This window comes from Callorhinus ursinus, unplaced genomic scaffold (genome assembly GCF_003265705.2).
Source record: "Callorhinus ursinus isolate GAN/ISIS: 27379988/994484 unplaced genomic scaffold, GSC_fseal_2.0 scaffold23, whole genome shotgun sequence".
In the NCBI taxonomy this organism is placed as follows: Eukaryota; Metazoa; Chordata; class Mammalia; order Carnivora; family Otariidae; genus Callorhinus; species Callorhinus ursinus.
In genome coordinates this window covers 11,116,702-11,142,114 of record NW_027397085.1, presented here as the reverse complement: position 1 = coordinate 11,142,114, position 25,413 = coordinate 11,116,702, and the positions used below count along the sequence as shown (strand labels likewise).

The window sequence follows — 25,413 nt, the reverse complement described above, 5'->3', positions numbered from 1 at the left end:
TTTACAGAATTTATAGTTGCTCTCTGCTCATTCCACCCATCATTACCTTCATTACACATACACAGAGGCAAAAATCTAACTCAAATACCCAGTTCATTATGCACACGCTCTACCTTAGTAGGATTTGAGTCATTGTTTCTAGCCCCTGTCCTCCACAGTCCTTGACTCAGTGAGTAGTCTCTAAATGTTTGTTAAATAAACATACCTTCTTGGGCCACCTTGGTGTCTCAGTCAGTTGAGCATCCCACTCTTGATTTTGGTTCAGGTCACGATCTCAGGGTCCTGGGATTGAGCCCCACACTGGGCTCCACACTCAGCAGGGAGTCTGTTTGAGGATTCTTTCCCTCTGCTGCTCCTCCCCCCACTCACGCACTCTTTCTCTAGAATAAGTAAATCTTGGGCGCCTGGGTGGCTCAGTTGGTTAAGCGACTGCCTTCGGCTCAGGTCATGATCCCGGAGTCCTGGGATCAAGTCCCACATCGGGCTCCGGCTCAGTGGGGAGCCTGGTTCTCCCTCTGACCCTATCCCTTCTCATGCTGTTTCCCTCTCTCTCTCTCTCTCTCTCTCAAATAAATAAAATCTTTTAAAAAAATAGAATAAGTAAATCTTTTAAAAAAAATACCTTCTTTAAAACTATTTTTTGCTGTAAGGCTGTTTTTTACTATAATAACTGCACAGTATCTATAGGTGAATCTAAAACTACATAGATAAAGAATTTTTTACACCTTCCATATGAAGAGACCCTTTTCCTTAGAGACAAAGAGTTTCTCCATGAAGTTTAGATGAAAAAAACATGCTTTTTGTGAAAGAAAAACTGGGGAATAGAAAATATTTCTAAAGATTCTTCCATTTCTCTCTGTGATCATGTACTCTAAACCCAGGAATTTCTTAATCTAGAATCTCTTGTTGCCTAGAAGATCTATGAAAAGAAGAGAGAAAGCAGACCTCCGTGATTGCCCAGAAATTCGATTGAAATTTTTGTGTATGTGGATATGTGTATTTTTCTGGGAAAAGGATCCCTAGCATTAATCAGAAAAACTTAAGGACAATCTTAAACAATTTGCTTTCAAACTGTTATTTTTTAATTCATTTTGAAGACTATCAAGTGCCATTAGGCACTGTGCTTGGCTACTGAGGAACCAAAAAAAAAATGACAAAAAATCCTGAGCTCAAGTTGCTTAAATGTAGGGGGGAAGACAAATACATTTATTTAATTTTTTTAAGATTTTATTTATTTATTTGACAGAGACAGACACAGCAAGAGAGGGAACACAAGCAGGGGGAGTGGGAGAGGGAGAAGCAGGCTCCCAGCTGAGCAGGGAGCCCCATGTGGGGCTCAATCCCAGGACCCTGGGATCACGACCTGAGCCAAAGGCAGATGCTTAACCGACTGAGCCACCCAGGCACCCAAGACAAGTAAGTTTAAAATACATTGAGAAAAATTTTAGAAGAATATGTATAAAAAGACTTTCTATTGTTTTTCTCAACACTGGTTGACTCCATTGTATAGTTTGACTTTTGTGTCACCAAATTTTATGATTTTCATGCCACCTGCCACCACAGACTTATTTCTAACAAAATGGTTGATTTTCTCTTTTCAGCCTGTCAGCAATGGAACTAAATGGTGCTCTTCCGTCTCTGTTACATCCAGGAGTTTCTTAGGCCCTGTGATTACGGGATTTACAAGTAAGAGAGGAAAATACTCACTTTAACCCTATCTATGTGCTGTGATCAAATGGTTCTAAACCAGGGCGTCTGGGTGGCCCAGTCGGTTAAGCATCTGACTCTTGATCTCAACTCAAGTCTTGATCTCAGGGTTGTTGAGTCCAAGCCCCATGTCAGGCTCCATGTTGGGCATGGAGCCTACTTAAAAATTTTTAAAAAAGTTGTAAACCTCTAGCCCTTTGAGGACTGACATGGGACTCCTCTTGACCTGGTAAGTATAATATACTTATACTTGGTATAATATAATATACCAAGAAGCACTGGTACATCCTATAAATCCATAAAACACACTGTTAATTAAGGTGAGCATTGAGCTGTTTAGATATGGTCCAGAATGAGTCAAGATTCCTTACTTCCTTCTCCCATCACTGTTAATTTTTCATTACTACTAATAAGAGCTGAAGGAAAAGCCCCCAACTCTTCGATCCCTTTACTGCCCATTGTAACTTCTCTAACTAGGGATAGCAATTAATTAAGCAGATCAGTGCAAGACAAAAAACTTTAGAGTTCCAAGTTTCATGAAACTTTTATACCCCATTTCCTTGTGTAAATGTACTGTAATTTATTTAATCAGTTTCCTGTTGGTGAGCTTTTAGGACATTTTCACTCTTCAGACATTACAAACAATGCTGCCAAGACTATCTTTTCAAATATATCGTTTTCTACAGCTATCAGTTTATCTGTTAAATAAATTCTTGGAAGTGTAGTTCCTGGTTCAAAGGGTAGAAACGTTTTAAGTATTGACAAATATTATCAAATTAGAGCCATGTCTCTTAATACTGTTTACTACAATTGTTTAACATTGAGGCAGTCACTAAAGATAAATGAGGAAAAGTGATGATTAGCAAACAAAGCAAAAAAAAAAAAAATCTGGTGTGATATCTTTTATATTGCTTTCTTTCCCCCATTGGGTGATGAGAACTAAAGTATACTTCTTTGGGAAAGTGGTAGGAGTGATTCCAGACAGGAATTTTCTTTCAGTTAGTGATTGGATAAGTCCTACAAGGAATGTAAGACTTTATCCCAGAACAAAGCAGTCATCAGTCCTTTGTATTCAGGGATAAGTGGGGAAAACCAAAAGATCCATTTTGTCATCCCTGTCCCAAATCAGATGCCTTTCTATGGTCTTAAACATTTGTGTGACTGACAAGTGGGACTTGTGTTGTAATTCACAATGCAATCACTGTTCTAAACACGCACATGGCCCACTCTGCCTCAGCTTCAATTATAAAATCTTCAGCCAGAGGCTATTATCCTCTGTTTTGTTCAGTCAGCAGCAGAGTTAGCCAGTGAATTTCCAACTGGGATCAGGTGGCAAGAGAGAAATTTCTCACACTTCATCTATCAATCCCTTATATACCCCAGCATATTTCTTCCTTTGGGGGGCCCATGTTGAGGGCAATTTTTCTGAAGCCATTCGGGAAAGTGATCCAACTTTACATTTCCTTTTTTTAATTCCGCCTTAATTAAGGAGGGAAAGAGGACTAGTTGAATGTGACTTATCTAAATGAAGACAACCTCCAAATTCACAGAGCTCAGTCCTTCTGTGTAATGATTTACCTGTCACTAATTCTTCAGTAGATAAGCTACACCCTGTGGTCTAACCAGCCCTATGAAGCCTCACTTTCTCTCCTGCCTTCCCTTTATTTCATCTGTCTTTCTCCCAAAAGACTAATTAGATAAATGGAAGATCTACACAAATGTCTCCAAATCCCAGGAGGAGCATGACAGAGGTCTGAGGCAGAATGCGTAGCTAGTGAGGCCATGGACAAAGATCGGGGTGCTTTTTAGTTTGAGGGCAGGAGCTTGGAGGGCTTTTCTCACAACATCCCATTTTAATTACAGTCAATATTCTAATGCCTGCATGCTAAATAAGACGTTTGGAAGGACTAGAATAGGGTAAATTATATACAACCACGCCTATAAGTAAATGCCATTTTAAAATGTTTGCAGAATTCCTAAGAGCTCTCAAAGATTTGGCTTCTTTCATAGCTCATCAACCCAATTTTAAGCAAGGTTATAGACTTGTTCTAGAAAGCCAGACTGCTGCTACCTGGTTGACCTTTTATCTACTGAAGATCAGGTTAAGGTGGAAAAAACATTCATTAAGCCCTAGTTAAATGTTTGGAATCCTAATTTAACTTTCCCCTAGTTAAAGCCACCTGCTTTTATAAGGGCGGTGTGTCTGTGTGTTACCTTCTGCAGAGACCCGAGTAGTTCCTCTGTCTACCTAATAAGATTCTCAGGACCGTATCCAGATTTAGCCGGGCATGTCAGTACAGCAACCCACTGTCGTCTGGGGTACCAGTAGACAAAATGTCAGGACGCCTGCTGCATTCCTCTGGGATAATAGACATGAAGTCATTACATCAGAAAGTGGATCATGTGCTGAGGATACACTTCTCTCCCCCTGAACACACCGGCTCTCCCAGCTTAAGGTCACTGAACCGACAGCTGGAAGGGTGCTCGTAGCCGGGAAAGGGTGAGGCAGACGTGCCACTTAGCGACACAGAGGTTTCTGATATTGGAGACGGGAATGACAGATTGGTATGGAGGCTGCGGTTTGAAGGTAACTGCCGGGAGGTCAGTGTTAGACTGCAGGGGCAAGAACCTGACAGCAGGAAGTGGGGGCTGCTAACCATTGCAGGACTCAAAGGGGAGGGGGGCCGTGATATTTAAGAAAAGAGTGTTTGGCTTCAAGATATACCTGTTTTTTTTTTTTTTAAGATTATTTATTTATTTATTTATTTGACAGAGAGAGAGAGAGAGAGAGACAACGAGAGAGGGAACACAAGCAGGGGGAGTGGGAGAGGGAGAAGCAGGCTTCCCGCCGAGCAGGGAGCCCAATGTGGGGCTCGATCCCAGGACCTGGAATCATGACCTGAGCCGAAGGCAGACGCATAACAACTGAGCCACCCAAGCTCCCCAAGATATACCTTGTATATAATAATATACAAATTATTATTCTAATTCAAGATAAGTAGGGAAGTTCTCTTTTCAAAAATAATATAAGAGAATATCTCATTACTTTCCAACAAATGTTCAGATCTTACCTTTAATAATAAAAAGGTATGAAGTTAGAAGAAAACTCCCAGAGGCACCTGGCTGGCTCAGTTGGTGGAACGTGCGACTCTTGATCTCGGGATTGTGAGTTCAAGCCCCATGTTTGGTGTAGAAATTACCTAAAAATAGAATCTGAAAAAGAAGAAAAAGAAAACTCCTAAAAACTTCCTTATTACCTCTTATGTGTAGAAACTTTTGTAGTCTTGTTTTAATGGAACATTACCGAAGTTGACCTTTACTGTGCATGCCAGAAGAATCTAGCTGTCATCTTGAGACTCTAGGGGAAGCAATAAAAGGAGCTGTTTGACAAACTTGACAACCGTTTCTAAGATTTCTAAACAGCCTAATCAATAAACAAAAGGATAAATGGTGTGGGTCAACTCTCTAGGAACCTATAACCAACATAAATAACTCTCCCCAATCAAACTTGTGTCTCAAGTCTTAGTAATTATCCTTTTTATCATGATTTTTATCTTGAATACTTCTTTGTGCCCACAAAGCTCAGCCTGCACCTCCACCCTCTCATACAACATTCTCACACCACATTCTTTGGGTAAAGAAAATACAGTTTAAGGGTGGGTGCTTCTTCTGATGCTAAGACACTTAAAAGGTAAGTGTGGAAAGCGAGAGAAGTAAATGCTTATTCCTTTCCCATCTGGATTTTGCAAAGCAAACTGCAAGAGAAAACAGCACGGTCTCAATCAGCGTGTGTTTAATTTCCTCTTGTCTCTCTCTCACTGTCCTCAGGATTAAATGTTCCCCTTGTCCTCAACCAAAATGGAAATATGATCTCATGTTTGTTTATTGGGTTGCCTTTGCATTTCCTAGGACAATAGGGTGTATATTTTTATTTACTGACCTTACTTCTTCCCCCAAACAGGGAAAGTCCCCAGGGAGCTTGCTGTAAGCATATCCAAGTGCAGCTGAATCTCTTAGGTGTAGACACTGTAAAAATAGAGTGGTGCTTTAGGATGCTAAAGTGGCATCATTCAGTAGTGTCATCTCTATACTCCAGGTGCAAGTCCAAGGATTCTGCTAAACAGAGTTGCCAAATACTAATTAAACTAATTGGTTATCAGTGCTATTCTTAAGCCTTCTGACCTTGGGATTTCTCCCGTGAGAAGAAAGAGGGATATATTTATTCCATTCTCCGTACAAGATACACAAATTCTGATCACATTGTATATTTAGTTAAGTGAGTAAAAAATTATCAAGAAAAATTACTTTATCTCAACAGTTTGGAGAGAAAGTGATGAGTGTGTTTATTTCTTTTCTCTCATTGTCATTTCACTGTGTCTAATAAATAATAAAATATATTTCAAAGGAAAAAGCAGCCTAACCTAAAAAAGACATATCAAGATGAAGAGACTCATAATAAGCACTACAGTTTTCCATGATGAGGGAAAGAAAACAAATTTCCAATCTAGAAAATGGGATAAATTCAAGAAACTGTAGAGTTTCAAATGCATAGGAAACAGAAGGGAAGAAAGAAATTACTTCTGAAACCAACAATGCTATTCCACATCACAGGTGGCAATACGAGACCTATTAAGGTTGAAGACGAACATGTCCAATAATTCCACTCCAAGATAGGTACCAGACAAACTCTTCTAAATGTGTATCATGAAATATCTACTAGAATGCTCAAATAGCTTTGTTTGGAATTGCAAAATAGTGAAAACCAAGAAAATATCCATCAACAGAAGAGTGGATAATACCCTGGGGTATATTTGAATAATAGGCTCTGTTGCAATCAGGATGAGTGAACTAAAGGTACGTACATCAATATAGGTATTACTTAAAAGAATATTGAATGAAAAGTCCCATTGCAGAAGGATATGTTCAGGTTTGTATTTATATAAAGTAGTGTATGTGTGTGTGCATGCATGTGTGTGTGTGTGTGTATATATTTAAAATAATACTATGTATCTTAGATCTATAGGTAGTATTAAAAGTATAAAAACATCCACATGAAAATGGACACCAAATTCAGAATATGATTTCCTCTGGTGAGGGAAAAAGAATGGATCTGGGAGAGATGCTCAGAGTGCTCCAACTATAACTGCAGCAATTTTTTCTTTAAAAATCCAATGCAGGGTGCCTGGGTGGCTCAGTTGGTTTAGCGTCCAACTCTTGGTTTCAGCTCAGCACAGAATCTGCTTGAGATTCTCTCTCTCCCTCTGCCCCTTCTCCACTCACATTTTCTCTCTCTCAAATAAATCTTCTTGAAAAATCCAGTGCAAATATCGCATAACATAAAGGTTTTCTAAAACTTCGTTTTTTTATTCCTTGAAATATTTTTTAACTTAAAAAAACATAACACTTTTGAGAGATTTGTCAAAGCAAATTTTTACCAGTCCATCCAACCTCAGTCTTGCAAGATGCAGGCATAGATAATTCCCACATTCAAGCATTTTAAGGATGCTCCGTGGGTGTCCCCACAGAAGTCAAGAATGAGCTTTTTTTTTTTTAATTTTATTATGTTATGTTGTTAGTCACCAAAAAATGAGCATTCTAATCCAATGAAAATCAAGTTGAGATTGTTATAGGAAAAACATGAGAGTGAGAGGACCCAAGTCCTGCTCTCATGGCCTCCATGGTACTCTTAGCCACAGGACTTAACCTAAGAGAGTTGGATTTGACTCCTGACTGCTCTTTCCCAGGTGGTGGTACTCAACCAGTGCTCATTACCCTTCCGCTTTCTCCTCTTTCCTAACAGAGCCCAGATTCTCAAGTATCTTGATTCATCTAAGGGTAATCCCATGGCCCTTGCCAATAATTGACTCAGGAATGGGGATATGAATTTCTCCAGGCCAATGATAAGTGAGGGAAATTTGCTAAGGACTTCTGAGGATGGCTTCCTCGTTTTCAAGACAAAGGGACAGAAAGAAATGGTCTTCTCCTCTGGCATTGTCATGTAGAGTGTTGAGGCCGAGAACTGTATGAGGCTCAAGATGAAGCCAGTACTTCATGAAGGGCAGACACAAGAGAATTGCAAAGAAATACAGTCAAGTGCAGCTAGATTGTGTCAAGTCTGAAGACCACCTCACCTCTGGGCATCCAAGTAAGTGAGCCAGCATATCTCTGTGTTATTTAAACCAGTTAGAATTGGGTTTTATTACTTGTGACCAAAGACGTTCTAGCTGAAGCATACACCCAGGATTCAGCTTCCTCAGCCGTCTGCGATGATATTAATGTCTGGCCTGCCCTACCACCTCACTGAGTGGTTTTGAAGCTCAAGATGAGCCAACCTGTGTGAATGTGCTTTGTAAACCGTAAGTTACTATTCAAGGGCAAACTGGTGCTATTATTAATAATTTTGCTATAAAGTTGGGATAAAAATTTTAGTTCTCTATGTGAATTATGTATGTCTTAGAATGGAGTTATTTGATTCATTTATTTTAAATGATACTTCAGAAACCTTATGAGAATGTGTACGTCATTCTTTCGAATCACATAGAACAGTTATATATTTATAGTATCAGTTGAGAATATCCTCAGTAAAGAGTTTTTACACGAGTACAGGACCAAGGCATTTTAAATAGCCATTTATGTTAAAGGAGTTTTAAAAAAATTTTTTTTAAATTTGTCCATAAAATATGGTCTCCTTACTTAAAAATTGTGGGATCTTTGGTATAACGTGTCTGTATCTGCTGTATCTGTCAGGGTTAAGGGAGAAAATTTGTGGGCGCCTGGGTGGTTCAGTCTGCTGAGCGTCTGCCTTCAGCTGAGGTCATGATCCCAGGGTCCTAGAATCAAGTCCGGCATAGGGCTCCCTTCTCTGCAGGGAGCCTGCTTCTCCCTCTGCCTGCCACTCCCCCTGCTTTCTCTCTCTCTCTGTCAAATAAATAAATCTTAAAAAAAAAAAATGGGAGAAAATTGGTGTAGAGTACTTAGAGCTTTATTAACACTAACTACATTCTAGACATGCTCTATGCACCTCACATTTATCAACTCATATACCAGAACTGGATTGTAGAGTTGTAGTTTTAATTTTTAAAATAGCTTTATTCTTTTGGGGAAAATGTTATGTGCTTGTTACTTTAAAAATTAAAACAATATAGAAAAGTATACAAATTACATAGTCGTCTTACTCCGTGGGTGCTGAATAAGCTGGGTAAGCAACCAGACACATCTCTGTTTAATGTGGCATGTACACCTGCGTGCACATGCATATATACACACAAGTATATGTATGTATGAGCAAATGTGTGTGTGTGTGTGTGTACACACATACATACCTATACATAAGTTATACACACATGTACACATCTCTTTTTAGTAGGAAAAACAAGTAGCATTTTAAGTACATATCTGATTACACCTCCTAGGAGATAAAGAAGTAAGATTTTTTTTTTTAAGATTATTTATTTTAGAGAAAGCATACATGCGTGAGTGGGGGGAGGGGCAGAGGGAGAAAATCCCAAGCAAAGCCTGATATGGAGCTGGACGTGGGGCTCCATCTCATAACCCTGAGGTCATGACCTGAGCCGAAATCAAGATATCAAGATTCGGGGCTCGGGGCGCCTGGGTGGCTCAGTCGTTAAGCGTCTGCCTTCGGCTCGGGTCATGGTCCCAGGGTCCTGGGATCGAGCCCCACATCGGGCTCCCTGCTCAGCGGGAGTCTGCTTCTCCCTCTCCCACTCCCCCTGCTTGTGTTCCTTCTCTGGCTGTGTCTCCCTCTGTCAAATAAATAAATAAAATCTTAAAAAAAAAAGATTCGGGGCTCAACCGACTGAACCACCCAGGTGCCCCAAGAAGTAAGACTTTTTCGTATTGTTTGGGATATTGCTTGTAAGTGATTAATGTCTAGTTAGGCAGCAGACACCTAAATACACCTTTACATAAATAAGGTCATGCTTTCCTTTTTTACTGGTTTTAATTTGTTTTTAAAGGAGCCCTCCAGTCACAGTACATCACCACTATTTTTTTCATCATAACTACTTATTCCTACCTAACACTTCTCTTGTTAATTTGTTGGATAACTCCCCTAATAGTCTTTTCTCTTTTTTTCACTTTTTAAAAAACTTTAAATCGTATTTTTTCATCAAAAAATTTAATTGTGGTTAAATAAAAAAACAGAACATAAAATTTACCATTCACCGTGTTCAAGTATATGGTTCAGTAAAGTATATTCACATTGTTGTGCAGTAGATTTCCATACACTTTCATCTTGCAAAACTGAAACTGTACACTACTCCATTTCCTCCTCCCCCATCCTGGTACAATTCTACTTTCTGTTTCTATGAATTTGCAGCAATCGTATCTTCCTTTAACTCAACATTTATTCTCCAGCACCCAGTATGGACATGTTCCACAAATATGTGTTGGGTAAATGAATGGATTTGTATTTGCACTATACAGAAACAAGTAAAGAAACAAAAAGAGAGGGGCGCCTGGGTGGCTCAGTCGTTAAGCGTCTGCCTTCGGCTCAGGTCATGGTCCCAGGGTCCTGGGATCGAGCCCCGCGTCGGGCTCCCTGCTCCACGGGAAGCCTGCTTCTCCCTCTCCCACTCCCCCTGCTTGTGTTCCTGCTCTCGCTATCTCTCTCTCTCTCTGTCAAATAAATAAATAAAATCTTTAAAAAAAAAAAAAAAAGAAAAGAAACAAAAAGAGATCACAGCCTCATTTGTGCTAAGAAATCAGTAACCCCCAAATAGCTAAAATGTATCAAACATCTGTGTATCAGGCACATTACTCTAATTCTGCACTTGGTCTCTGGGGTCAATTCCCAACATAGCCAGAGTGATTCTTTTGAATAAGTTAATCCTCTACTCAAAACCCTGCAGTGGCTTCTAATGACACTAAGATAAAAAGTCAAAGTGGACTATGGGCCTTATCCTAGCTGGACCTCTTTACTTCTCCTACCTTTTTCTGCTTTCCTTCTCTGTCCCTTCCACTCCGAACACACTGGATTCTTTGCAGTTTCTCAAACATTCCAGCAACACTCCCCAGTGGGCTGTTGTGCATGCTGCTCTTTCTCCCTAGACCATTCTTGTCCTCATATCCGCATTTTTCATGCCCTCACTTCCATCTGCAGCTTGTTCAAACATCACCTTCTGGTGATCTGGTCCCCGACTACCCCAGTGAAAAGAGCAACATGTGCCCCACCCCCACTCCCACCCTGGTTCTCCCCAATTACTTTCTCTATTTTCATCTGTGGAAGTTACCACCATATGACCTACCTATATTTTCCTTATAGATTTTTGTTTGCCTTCGGTTTCCCTCTCCATAATGGCAGCTATTTTCATCTGTTTTATTCACTACTATGTCCCAGTGCCCAGAACTATGCCTGACACATAGTAAGTGCTCAATAATATTAGTTTAAAATGAATGAATTGATAAATGTGACAGAACGCACGTCAGTGGTGGCCTTGGGCTGGTGAGTAGGGGCAGTTGACTGCGCAGGAGTACAGGGAACTTCTTCTACATCTTGATCATGTGTATGATTACACACGTGTAAATTTGTTACAACTCATTGACATATACACTTAAATTATATCGTATGTAAATTATACCTCAAGAGATGGATTTTTTTTTTCACATAGCAATTTGTTTAAAAGTCAACATTTGCAGAGTAGTAAAGCTGTAATTCAATCCCAGGTGTGTCTGATTCCAAAGTCCATCCTCTTTTTATGAGGCTGTACCACCTCCCCTAACCTCTGCCCTACCTAGTTTCCATGACTGGCGCCACTGAGGTCTTCACCAGAAGGCTCAGTCTCAGTCGATTTCAGGTTTATAAATCTCCGAGACAGGCAATACATTTTTGGGTTTTATCTCTCCCACATTTTTAGATCTTAGGAATGATAATCATAACAGATAGGTGGAATGCATTTGTCTCTCCCAGGGAAGCATGGTGTAATGCAAATTCAATGATACCGAACTGGTGTAATGGTCAGTTTAATTTGTCAACTTGACTAGGCTATAAAGTACCTGGTTATTCAATCAAACACTAATCTGGGTGTTTCTGTAAAGGTATTTTGTAGATGTGATAAACATCTACTGTTGTTTGACTTTAAGGAAAGGAGATTATCTTCCATAATCTGGGTGAGCCAGAACCAGTCAGTGGGAAGGTCTAAGAACAGAATTGAGGTTTTTCCAAAGGAAGAAGAAATGCTGCCCGTTGACTTAAGGGTCGACTCCTTCCTGAGAGTTTCCAGCTGTCCTTCCTCATGGCTTGCCCTGCAGATTCTGGACTTGCCCAGTTAGCCCTCACAATCACATAAGCCAGTTCCTTGTAATAAATCTCTGTCTCTGTCTCTGTCTCTCTTTCTGTCTGTCTGTCTCTCTCTCTCTGTGTGTGATATAAATGAAAAGCATGCAGGAGTGCTGAAAATGTGACTTCTTCCAACTATCAATGTCATAATGATAATGTCTGGGGCTAATTAGTCCCCAAGTATTCATGTTCTTAACTGGACTTAGGGTGTCTGCAGGGATGAGCCCTGAACGATTATGGTAATGTTACCATCTCCTCCCTCCCCCTGTCTACGGTAAGGTCAGCTCTGTATTGATCTTTGTACTTAAATTATCCCCCTATCCTTCCCTGTCCTTCTAACCCTTGCCCCTACATCACCCTTTAGACTGAGTCCTGAGTGGTGAGTACCTCCTGAGTTTCCGACAGCTGTGTCCAGCCTGCTTTATTGGAAGCCCAGTGGTTATCACTTCTGGAATTGAAATGATTGTGTCCTTTGGACACTGCATCAGTGGCTCTGCCTGTCCCAACTGGCTAGGCTTCTGGAGTCCACCTTGGCAGCCAGGTCTGTCTGCTGTCCAAACATGGTGGGCAGATCTTAAACCTTCCCCATCTCTCCAACTTCATTCTGCAGCCACCAGCAAAACATCAGGCATGCTAGTCTTGGTATAAACTGTGAAAGATGATTAGAAAGACAATTCCAAGTAATTATAAGTGGTTCAGTCACAAAGAATAGGGTCTTTTCTAAAAGCAAATCAAACCCAATCTTCCAAAGCTGAGATTGAAAACATGCTCTGTGTGTGTGTGTGTGTGTGTGTGTGTACATGCCTAACTTTGTGACTTTGATTATTTTCAGAAACTTATTTTTCAACTAGCTGTTTTGTTGTATTATCCATAGTTCTTAACCATTCTATCTATGCAGCTAATAGCCCTGTATGCTGAATTCTGTTAACTTAAATATCACTGAGAATGGGAGAATGTTAAGCAAATATCAACTTCTTAAAAATTATTCATTTTAGTCAAGAATTTCAACTGCCTTCACCACAAAAACCTTGCCTCCAAGTTGTGAACAACTCCCAAGAATAACTATTTGAGATTCTTTTTCTCTTCTCACTTCTCCCTTCATAATACTTAAAGCAGTGATTGAAAACAAACAACAAAAAGTGAGAGATCTTACTTATCTCTAGACTTAATGTTGGAGATTTCTATACCTAATAGCCGTGTTCTTGGCCAGATCACTTAAGGTCCTTGAACTTCATCAGCAGCTAAAGCAACTAGACTGGCTGTTTTTCAAAGTCTCTTTTAGCTCTAAAGTCCTGTGAGGCTATGTGCTCTGGCCTAGAGAATCAAAGCAGTGTTTGAATTTGCCCAAGGAAGGAGGAGGTACAGGGCAGGAAGGCAGAAGTCCTGCTTGCATAGGTTCTCCTGGGCTCCACCCACAGCGAGTTGTAGGTTAAAAATATGGCCAGTGCTCGGTGCCCCACCCCCGCATAAAACAACAGAAGAACACCCTTCTTTTCTCTTTCTAGATGAAAAGGTGATTTTAACTAAGAATGGGGTTTTAGAGAGTGAAACGGGGGAGGGGACTGGTGTTTGTTTTTGTTTTATTTTTCTCTTGGTGGTTAGAAGGGAAATTGCCACAGAATGGAAGATACTCTAAGGTAGATTTCTTATCTGGATCCTGTCACAGGGGCTCATCAGGGGAGCTGGGGTGCTGCCGACCTGCCTAGGTGTGACCGAGCAGAGGCCAGGTCAGGTCAGTTGTGACCCAGCCCTCCTTCATGCCCTTACCACTCCACCGTCACCCAGTCCTAAGCCAAGCACTGTCTGCCCACCTTCGTGCCACCATGGCCACTGAGAGGAATAGCAGAGGGGACTTGGGAATGGAGAGCCTCCCCACCAGAATAAGGTTCTTCCATCAGCGGAGTTGAAAGCTGCCCCCACCTGTGGAGAGACGGTCCCTGAAAAGGATAGAAACTTACCGTCAGATTGGAGAGAGGAAGGTACATGCTCCTTTTGAGGCCAGGAGCTGAGGTTGTCGAAAATGCCTGAGAGAGTGGCACAGGCTGGGGTCACAGCAGTCGTGGCCATGACTAGCTCGGTCCCTGACAAAGATTAAAAACTGGTAAGAGCCAGACTACTTCTGAGAACCTGGAGAGCTATAATCGCTGACAGGCCAGCCTATTTCAGGTGGGCTGAAAGAGCAGACATGTCTGTTGAAAACATCTGCCTGTTACTACCCACAATCTCCCCATGTCTTTCAGGTATCTGGTAGAAGCTGAAGAAATAAGGGTCACATATAAATAAACCTAATTGGATTGAAGGAAATGAAGAGGATTAACTCAATCCCTATTAATTTGGATTAATGTCACTTATACCTTCCAATGAAGGCCAAGCCTGGTTAAGGGAAATGAATTAAGATGAATAACAGTTTTCTGTTTTCCAAAGTCTACAGGTATTTTTCTGACAAGTTAGATCTTTGTTAGTCATGACAGAAATAGTGCTAGGTAGGAAAAGAAAATGTTTTTATTGTGGTAAAATAATCTATAACATAAACTTTACCATTTTCACCATTTTTAAGTGCACAGTTCAGTGGCATTAAGTACATTCACATTGTTGTAGAACCATCACCATTGTACCCATTAAATACCAACTCCTTATTCCACCCTCCCCATCCCCTAGCAGCCAGCATTTTACTTTCTATGAATTTAACCACTCTATAGAGCTCACAGAAGTGGAAAGATATAGTATTTGCCCTTTTGTGTTTGGCTTGTATTATTTAGCATAATGTCCTCAAGGTTCATCCACATTGTAGCATATATTAGAATTTCTTTCCTTTTTAAGGCTGAATTAACATCCCAGTGTGTGTGTGTGGGTGTGTGTGTGGGTGTGGGTGTATCACATTTTTATTATCCCATCATTTTTTCTCAAACATTTGGGTTGTTTCCACTGTTTGGCTATTGTGACTAATACTACTATGAACTTTAGTGTGCAAGTATCTGTTCAAGTCCCGGCTTTCGGTTCTTTTGCATATATATATGGAAGTAGAATTGGTAAATTATATAGCAATCTACGTTTAATGGTTTGAGAAACAACTGTATTGTTTTCCACAGCAACATTCCCACCAGCAAAGCAGAAGTGTTCCAATTTTTCCACAAAATTGTTATTGCCACATGTTATTTTCTTTTTTTTTATAATAGTCATTCTAATTGGTGTGAATTGGTATCTCATTGTGGGTATGAATTGCATATCCCCTAATGATTAGTGATTTTGAATATTTTTTATGTGCTTGTTCATTTACATATCATACTTGGAGAAAGGTCTGCTCAAGTCCTTTGCCCGTTTTTTAGTTGGGTTGTTTATGTTTTTGTTGTTGAATTGTAGGAGTTCTCTATATATTCCGGATATTAATCCCTTAGCAGATATATGATTTTAAGTACTTTCTCCTAAAACAATTGTTTAAGTTGGCATGTTTTAACTTTTTTCAAGCCAGAACACATGTATTGTAGGACTAAAGAAATGAACAGGCTCATGATATGGTTTAAAAAAAAAAATAAAAGGAATAAAAAAGTAAAAACCACTTGAAACTGCACAACCCAGAGATAACATTATTTTGCTGTATATTCTTCCAGGCATTTTCCTATGCATGTAGAAAAATTTTCACAGCCCAGACTATACATGCTATTCTATAACCTTTCCTTAGCATTAAACGCAAGTATATATGATTGGTCTAAAGTACCACAAAGTACTCCACTGAATAGATATATCATAATGTATTTAATCACTCTACCAGTGATAAAAGATTGAGGTGGTTTCTAACTTATCCTTATTGTAAACAATGCTTCATGAAGACCCTTTATGTATCTCTTTACATACTTGTTCAATTTGTTCACTGGGATAAATTCCCAGAAGTTGAATTTTGGGGCCAAAATATATGCATATTTAAATTTTTGATATCCTTTATATTGCCAAATTACCTTCCAGAAAGGCAGAACCAATTTATACTCTTACTGTGTATGAGAGTACCCATTGTCCCACACCCTTGCCAAATTGGCATGCTTTCAACAATGGTAAAAATAGGTTCTTGTCTGCTTTCCTCCCATGAATCCTGCCAAAGTGCATGACGTGAAACTAAATGAGAGGAATATAAAGTTGACAGATGGGAGGTATTTTGGTCACTGTAATGTTTTATCTAAAGCACACCATTTTCCCCTCAAAGCAAATGTGATAGATAAGTCCTCTTCATTTTTTAGTACAAGTTCTAGGAAGCAATTTCCTAAATGGATTGATTCCTTAGAGAGAGAATGTCTCTGAGGATGTAGAAATTATTCAAACCAAATGTGCTTTCGGTTGATAGAGGATATACATTTTTTTGACATAACAGTATCTATCTTTTTTAAAAAGATGCAACGTGTTTCACTCTGTACTATTTATTCAAAGTGTCATATCACAGCTGATTCTCAATGTACTCATTCATTTGTCTAAAGTTCCTGCAGAGAAATTTTTTTCACCGACCTTGTTTTCTGTTTTGTAAGTTTTTTAATTGAGGTATAATTTGCATTTAGTGTAAGTTTTTTCTCTTTAAAATCTGATTGCACATAACTTTTTTTTATAATTTTATTTTATTATGTTAATCACCATACATTACATCATTAGTTTTTGATGTAGTGTTCCATGATTCATTGTTTGCATATAACACCCAGTGCTCCATGCAGTACGTGCCCTCCTTAATACCCATCACAGGCTAACCCATCCCCCACCGCCCTCCCCTCTAGAACCCTCAGTTTGTGTCTCGGAGTCCAACGTCTCTCATGGCTCGTCCTCCCCTCTGATTCCCCCCCCTTCATTTTTCACATAACTTTTAAAGATAATCCTTTTACCTCAAATTAATGAGTAATGAGAGAGAAGTATATATTTAAATATACCCTCTTTGTAAAGCACAGAAAGAAGAAAAGGGAGGGTTTTTTTTTTCTTAAGATCTCACTTATTTATTTGTCAGAGAGAAAGAGAGTACAAGCTTGGGGAATGGCAGGCAGAGGGAGAAGTGGGCTCCCTGCTGAGCAAGGAGCCTGATGGGGGACTCAATCCCAGGACCCTGGGATCATGCCCTGAGCCCAAGGCAGATGCTTAACTGACTGAGCCACCCAGGTGTCCAAGAGAGTTTTAAATCAGCTATTTCACTCTGTGGATATATAATCCAAGGCATTGAATTTAACATAATAGGCTTGTTTTCTCATCTGATAACCTAGAAAAATGAAATCTGCTGTACCTTCTCCATAGAGATGTTGGAAAGACAGAGATGTCCCAATCCTATAGGGAACTGAATTGTACGTTAAAAAAAAAAAAAAAATGTGTAGCCAGTGAAGTATATCTAATTGACTTATATCTGACCTTGAAGTTTTTGTGCCCAAAGGGATGTCTTTCTTTTTCAAATGAAAACATGTAAGTCAGATGTATGCTTTACAATACAAAATTATTCTCTTGTTTTGGCATTCATATCAATTAAAAGCATTTTGAAACTGTTTAGCTTCACTGATAGAATTAATGAAACTTACATAACAAAAAGCCAGAAAATAGTTAATTATAAAATGAGAACTGTATATTAATAATCCTTTTTATTTTTCCCCCTTTTGGCCACTTAATAAATTAAGTTTATCAAATTATTATTAATGTAGCACTTCCAATGTTAGCAAAATTATATTTTTAAAAAGGCACACCAATAAAATTATTTTGAGAAAAGAGAAAGACCCCTCCAAATCCTGTTATCCTAGTAACAAAACTATGAAAAACTTTGCCATTTTTCATATTCCTTCCCAGGCTATATTCTAATGTGTTTTTCTTTTAACAGACTGGTTAGGAATAAATGATTATCCCCTGAAATCTGTCTGCTTCCCAGTGAGGACAACTTGGGGGAACTCAGGCCTCTCCTTGCTCACTCTTGCCTTGGGAAAAAAGCACCTTCTTTGGAGAGACTGAGTGAGGGGAAGTGTTAATGTGTCACTGGGCCCTTCTTTTCTTTCAGAGGGGCCTGTCCTTAAAGACTGACCTTGTGATAACCTTACTACAGTAGGTCCTGTCCTGCAAGAAGGTCTGAAGTTGGAAGTTTATTTTAAACCTGCAAAGTATTAGTAAGCTCATTTGACCACAGATCTACATCACAGCCTCCTATCAGCTTTATTAGTTAAGAAACTGACTTCTATAAAAATTATTTTTGATTATGGTGAAAAGCACAGAACATAAAATTTACCATCTAAACCATGTCTGAGTATACAATTCAGCATTGTTAATGATATTCCCATTGTTATGCAAAGAATCTCTACAACCTTTTTTTGTCTTTCAAACTGACACTATCTGTTAATCAACAACTCCATTTCCCCTTTCTCCCAGCTCTTGGCAGCCACTGTTCTACTTTCTGATTCTCTGAATGTGATTATTCCAGGTAGCTCAGATAAGTAGAATCCAACAGTATTTATCTTTGTTGTGATTGCCTCATTTCACTTAGCATATCTTCAAGGTTCATTCATGTGGTAGCATGTTTCAGAGTTTCCTTCCTTTTTCAGGCCAAATAATATTCCATTGTATGTGTTTACCACATTTTCTTTCTCTATTTATTCCTTGATGAAGCTGACATTTTGAACTCTTACCTGACTGATTCTGGCTTCTCTTTCTACTTCTCTGTTGGTTCAAAACAGAGGATGGGAAGGGTTGGTGTAATTAATTTTCATCCCCTAAGACGCAGCAGACTGGACAATAGAGTGTTTGCAGTAAACATCTATTGTTTTGTGTGGCCAGTGTCAAGTAAAATACAAATCTGGAGTGAGGTAAGGAGAGACTTTATTCCGAAGGATTACTGCAGTGAAGGGAGGGGGACTGTTGCAATAGGGAGTGCTCTAATCATAGACCGTAAGATTTGCAAGCTTCTCAGAGGTCAGGCAGGTCAAAGGTAGGCCAAGTTCAGGGACCAAATTTAGGGGGAAGGAGAGAAACCTGATTAAAGTTTACTCAAGTTAAGTTAATGGCCATTTGTCCACCTTGGTCAGTGGGGTAAACAGTTCAGCGAATCATCTATGAGACAAAGAATGGAAATTCATAGAGTCTGTGTCTGGCCTTGTCATAGGTAAACAAGGTGGTCACGAGTCTTCTCTAAATCACATGGGGAAGGGTGGTTCTTTGCAGGAAGCCATTTCTTGGAACACAAAGGATGAGTGGGTGTGTATATGGGGGAGATTGTGTTCCAGGAGCACAGGACTCAGATAAATTTCAACATGGTCACCAATTCCCTTTGCCATTCCATGTGGTAACAGAATGCACCTTGTGGAGAATCCACTTCACTTGGTTTGAGTGAGGTTGACCCCACTTCCCTCTTTATATGGATGAGTATATGTCCAGGCATTGACCTTGTCCTGCCAATTCAAATATCTTCTCCTCTGGTCGCTTATTAATGATCCAGGATAGGGTACATGATCCAAGCAGGACCACCTGGTCCTCTGAGATTTGATCACATGGGTGCTCAGAGAGAGAACCCTGACATTATCTAAGACCCTGGGCTCAGCGTCGCCCATTAGTTCTACCTCTAGACTTCCCAGTTATATGAACCAAAACACCCTTAACTATGTGGTATTTTTCCCCCCCAAAAATAACTGTGTTTGTAGTCCCCAAGGCCGTGGTTGGTTTGGGATGGTTGAAGGGCCCTGGTTATCTCTGATTATGGAAGATTCCAAGGGTCTTGTTTTAATTCCAAGAGTAGGAATATTGACTACAGAATTTTGGGTATATTTCAAGCTTAAGTAATTCCATCTGCCCTCCCTGAAAATTTTTACTGCAAAAATATTCAATATTCTTTACTTCCCTCACTGGACTTCTAAGCATCATAAGATCTCCTGGATCATTTTTCACTAATCAAAGGAAGTCCTGGGGCCGTCTGGGTGGCTCAGTCAGTTAAGCGGCTGCCTTCGGCTCAGGTCATGATCCTGGGGTCCTGGGATTGAGCCCCACGTCCTGCTCCCTGCTCAGCGGAGAGCCTGCTCCTCCCTCTCCCTCTGCCTACTTGTGCTCTCTATCTCTCTGTCAAATAAATAAATAAAGTCTTAAAAAAAAAAAAAACAAAGGCAAGTCCTGAATTTGGGGGAAAATAATTAGTAGCCCAACTTAAATTTTAAAAAGAAATCATGGTTTTTAAGGAGAAATGAGCTGCAATGCCCTAGAGTTAAACTGATTTTCAAGTTCTGTTTTGTAAGTTATGTGAACAAGAGATTAATGTAAGGAATGGAAGGAATTGTTTTTTCAAATATTCAGGAGAATGCACAAGGAGGCATCACAGAAGAAATGCAATGTGGTGTTAATATAAATCATGAAGATTTTGTTTACATTTGACATTTTCCTAATTTCAACAGACATTTTTTATTTAATGACTACATTGTTCTGAAAAATAAGAACAGTTGTGAAATGGCACATGAAAAGGAATTAAAATGTTTTAATTATGAGGAGGAAAAAATAAAAAGTAGCAGCTAATCTTTGTGAGTAAATGTGAAAAAAAATAGCTAATTCAACAAATATTTCTGGAGTGTCTATTATGTGCCAGGCACCAGGATATAGCCGTGAACAACACAAACAAAATCTCCGCCTTCGTGGAAATTCCAGTGGGAAAATGCACCAGTGAAATAAAAATGACAGATCTCCAATAATAAACACCACCTGGGTTCCTAGAGCAGGAGAGCCTCTGACCTGCTCTTGTTGGGCTGTTCTCTACCGGTTAGAAATCGTCCTATACTGAAATGCTACGGTGGTCATCTTGTGAGTGATTTTTGGTTTCTCCTTAAAGTTCTTCTGTATTTCCCAAATTTTCTGCAATGAAACTCTGTTGCTTTTTAATTTAGAAAGAGAGAGAGAGAGAGAGCTTATCAAGAGGAAAAAAAACCTGACAGACAATAAGTTCAAAGTATTAAATCTTGGGAACGTGGAGGGCTTACCTCTTGTTGGCACCTTACTGCCTCTCCGGAACTGGGGGGGGGGGGGGGGGGAGGAGGCGGAGAAAAAAGAGTCTTTAAAAAGCAGCACATATTGCTTTCACTTTGGGTGACTCTTCCTGTCCTCCTCTTGATCTTGAGCTCCTTGGATCTATTTTGAAGTTTCACACACATTTTAAATTCCCTTGTAAACATTCTGGCTGCCAAGAGCCTTGTCTCTTCCTTGCCCCTTTCCACCTGGTTCTCCTGTCCTTTCCCCCACCAAGGTCACCATTGCCCTGCCTCTGTGCGCCAGGTAAACCTTAGTTACTCATTACCGCCCTTGTCGCTTCCATTTCAAGCTGCCGCTTTTCCACAAAGTGAGCTCTGTCTCCAGGTTCCCGCGGTGTCTCCAGATAAAAGGTCAGTCTCAGTTCCCTTTTATTCACCTACGTTTCTAAAAGTTGCCTAATAAATGTGTAAAAGAATTCCTTACCCCTGGTCGGTTGAGGCATTACATTACAGTCTTTTCAGCTTTTGGATTATGATAGAAAATTCTGGTTTTGTTTCTGTTTTGTAATTTTTTACAATCAACAGTTGCTTCAAACATCTCGCTTTCTTTAATTTAAAGAAGTTTTTGGTATTTTCGTTATTGCTGTGTTTTTTCCTTACTGACTTTTAGTATGGAAGTTGCCTTGACTTTTATCGATGTAAAGGGAGAAATCATTTTCCATTTGGGTGAAATTTAAAAAAATTATTTTATCTACTTTTTTTCAAATTGGTAATGTATTTTTATGCTTTTTAAAAACTTTTAAAAATTCCATTAACATATGTACAGTAAAATACACTCATCTTTAATGTAATGGTCAATTATTTTTCCATATGTATATATCTGGTATATAATCATATTTTACATGTGTATATATCATTCTAACCATCACCCACCTCAAGATATAGAACACTGCCAAGAACCCCCAATTTTATTCCTTCCCAGTCAATATCCTCCATGCCCCACCCTCCTCCATACCAGAGGTAATCACTCTTCTGACTTCTGTCACCATTGATTACTTTTGCCTGTATTTGATCTTGAAATAAGTAGAACCTTCCAGTATTTACCCTTCTGTGTTGAATCCTGTGGTTCAACATTCTCTCCCTGATAGAATGCATCATGGTTTATTCTTTTTTATTGCTACATGGTATTCCATTCAATAAATATAATTCAATGTGTATATCCATTTTCCTATTGATGGACAGTTGGAATGTTTTCAGGTTTTGCCTATTATGAGAAAAGCTGCTACAAATATTCTTGTCCGCGTCTTTCGGAGAACATATGCATTCATTTTTCTTGTGTTTATACCAATGAGTGGAACTGCTGGTTCATAAAGCAGATGAATCTTTCCCTTTAGTCACACTGTTGACATATTTACATGGCACAAAATTCTGAAGGCACAAAGGAGTATAGCGTGAAAAGTCTTTCTCCTACCCTTATATCTCCAGTTTCATAGTTCTCCTTTCCAGAGGCAACCAACATTGCCGGTTTCTTGTGTGTTCCTGTGGAAACGCACTCTGCATTTGGGAAGCCTATGTATGAATCATTTCATGTTTTATACCAAAGCAACCACACAATACAAACTCTTTTGTCAACAGCTGTGAATTAATCCCCCCCCAGATAGAAGGATCAAGGTTTTCCAGGGGGCCATAGTAATTTGTACAGATAGGTAACTCAGGTAGCTTGATGTGACTAAAGTGAGGCCATGAGTGTCCAGGGCCTGGGGACAGACAATACTGAAATGATAGCCAGAGAGGACAGATCCTGGAAGTCCTTGGATGCCATCCTAGAAAATTGTGGATGTTATCTTGAAGGAAATATGGAACCGCCGAATGGTTCTGAGTTGTAGGTAGAGCGGGGGTGGGGGAGGGGCAGGATTATTTGTAATGTTAAAGATGCCCCTGGAGGATTAAAGGGAGGAGGACCAGCCTGGCAGCTGGGAAACTGTTAAGTCTACACAACAGTTGACGATATAGCAATATGAGAACGGTGAAGAACACACGCTGCACTTGATGACGGATCAGATGTAAGCAGTGAGGCAGAGCTGAGAGATATTGGGGTGTGGAGTACACAACTGTTTTGGAAAAGATAAAGAATTCAGACATGTTGTGTTTGAGGCCAAGTGTGACACCCAAATGTAATTCTAAGTAATTTCCAAATTTCCTGAGGTCACAAGAGACCACATCGATATGGTTAATTAAAATTGATCTGGGTCATTCCTAAACCTCCTTCTTCCTTTGTTCACTGATTTTCTGGGAGTTGGCTGTCTTCCTGGGAGCCCTGACCGAGCCACACTTTCACACAGGCGCTCCTAGGAAAATTACAGCCCAGGATAGGCCCAACGGCCTTGAGCTTGACTCACAGCTTTTTCTCCTGGCAGAATTAAGGAGGAGATTAATGGCCACAGTAGAAAAGAGAATAAAAAAGGACTGAATAATTTGAAGTACAGATAACTGATCTTTGAATAGACTTTTAGAAAAGTATAAGTTTACCGATTTTTGAAATATATTTTTCCCCCAAATGGGAAAATAATGGAATGAGGGGAAGTTAGTTCTGATCTAGTCCTTCCAATGTAACCACAGTAAGCATTCGGGAATACTGTGCTCCCTCCCATTTCTTCCTTAGCCCCTTTTCACATAGCTGTAAATCATACTGCAGTCGTTGGGAGGATAAAATAGATTGTGGAATCCTAGTGCCATAGGATGATTTTTTTTTTTTTAGGCTAGAAGAATATTGAATATAGAGGAGTAAGTTATCATTGTTCACTCCGTACCCCAGTAGAAGTTGTTACTCTCTTTAAGAAATAAAAGGAAATGTGGGCATACGTTGCACGTATTCTAATATATAAACAGGAAGTAACATTGACGCTGAGACAGTCTGGCTTATCAGCACTAGAATGGAACCTACGACTATTTTTTAAATTAGTAAGAACTTCTTTTTTTTTTAATTTACAGAGATTATGTGGCATGATGGTATGAAAAGAGCAGTGGTGCTTGGAATATAGCCCTGGTTTGGGCATTAACTTTGTGGTCTTGGATTTACTTTAACCTCTATTAAATCATTTCAGATTCATGCCTGTCAGTTAACGCTTAGTGTGACCTCCTTTGTCCATGCCTGGTTTATTCCTGTTCCTGGACTTAGGGCTGGGATCGGCCCTCTAAAAACAGGAAGATCATGAATCAGAGAGGAGTACCAAAGAAAATTCCATGAGATGGGATGTTACCAGAAGGGGAAATAAATTCTGGGCAGGCAAAAACACTAGATAGATATCCATCATAATCTTAGTAATCTTGTAATCTTAGTTTCTTTATCTGTAAAATGATGGGGTTGGGGTAAAAAGTTATATTCCTTAGTCCATGTGGATCAGTTTTCACAGGATTGAAAACACAATATTGCCCAAGTTAAAGTAGGAGAAAAGCTATGTTCTTCTCAGGACTTCTGATTTGTGATCTCCATTCCTTGTGACTTTAGAGCAATTTCATGCGTTCAGACCAGGAGTATTAAAGCAGGTTCCTGAGTGACTTTCCTGTTTTTGTGTGCTGTCTGTGTATACTTCCTGCAGAGAGACTGTTTTAATAATAGCAACATACGCCCTGAAACAACATACTTCTTTGACCCCATCACCGTTTTTATCTTTGGAAAGGCTATGATGTGTTACTGGGTGTTAAGAATAGTTTCCTTTTCAGTGTGCAGTGGCCAAACTGAATTTATTTTTACTCAAATGGGATAGGGCCTGACTAATACAATGACTCCCCAGAATTCAAGTTTTTTCATAGCATGTCTTGTTATCCTACAGCTCTGGGGGAGGGGTAGTATCAGGAAAGGCACAAACATACTTGGAACAGAATTTTGCTCCAACAACTATTTTCTCTCCAATCTGTACTTCAGTGATTATTTTTAATGCAACTGGCTCTGGGAAGATAATCCTTGCAGGACCTTTAAATTATGTAATTACACAGAGATGAGGCCTAAGAAAAAGTTCCCTGCTCTATAATTCCAGCAAATTTGTCTATATATCAAGTTCATTAGCAAACTGGAATAGTAACATGGTATCTCCCTATCTCAGAAGGTTGTCAAGCTGCTTAAAATGAGACAATACATGTAAAACACTTGGGCACTGTGTCTGGCATAGAGTAAGCGGTGGTAGTATTAGCTATTACTGATTATCTATACAAAGAATAGAATTCTGTCATAGAGGGTTGTTCTGGGGATCAAAAGGGATAAAGCTGTGAACATAGCATTCAGCACAAAGGAGACAGTTAGAAATAGTTTCTGCTGTTGCAACCAGTAGAAAAAACTCATGGTTGTTTTTAAGAAATAATATTTCCAAAATCAGTAGCTAGCAATCTTTACATTACTTGTGAATGAAAAAAAAGTTTCTGATTAGAATACTGCTTTTCCTGCTATTTGTCAGTTTAGCCCGATTTTGAGTCAGCAAA

At 39.5% G+C, this 25,413-nt stretch overlaps 2 long non-coding RNA genes across 3 annotated transcripts in view; one reads left to right on the top strand and one right to left on the bottom strand.

The window, feature by feature from the left end:
* Nucleotides 1-5,674: 5,674 nt before the first annotated feature.
* On the bottom strand, nucleotides 5,675-21,034 carry LOC112839802 (uncharacterized). The gene is made up of 3 exons (XR_003212296.2): nucleotides 20,950-21,034; nucleotides 13,963-14,085; nucleotides 5,675-5,733 (listed from the first exon to the last, which is right to left on the bottom strand). It is a non-coding gene; the product is annotated as an uncharacterized lncRNA (long non-coding RNA).
* The window catches only part of LOC141374887 (uncharacterized), an 18,908-nt gene continuing 14,158 nt past the window's right edge, over nucleotides 20,664-25,413 (top strand). Inside the window, exons 1-2 of one of the 2 annotated variants that reach the window (XR_012382058.1) lie at nucleotides 20,664-20,773; nucleotides 21,288-21,348. This is a non-coding gene — a long non-coding RNA (uncharacterized lncRNA). Of the gene's footprint in view, nucleotides 20,774-21,082; nucleotides 21,349-25,413 lie in introns of those variants that run through there. The other variant, XR_012382057.1, reaches the window with a different exon arrangement.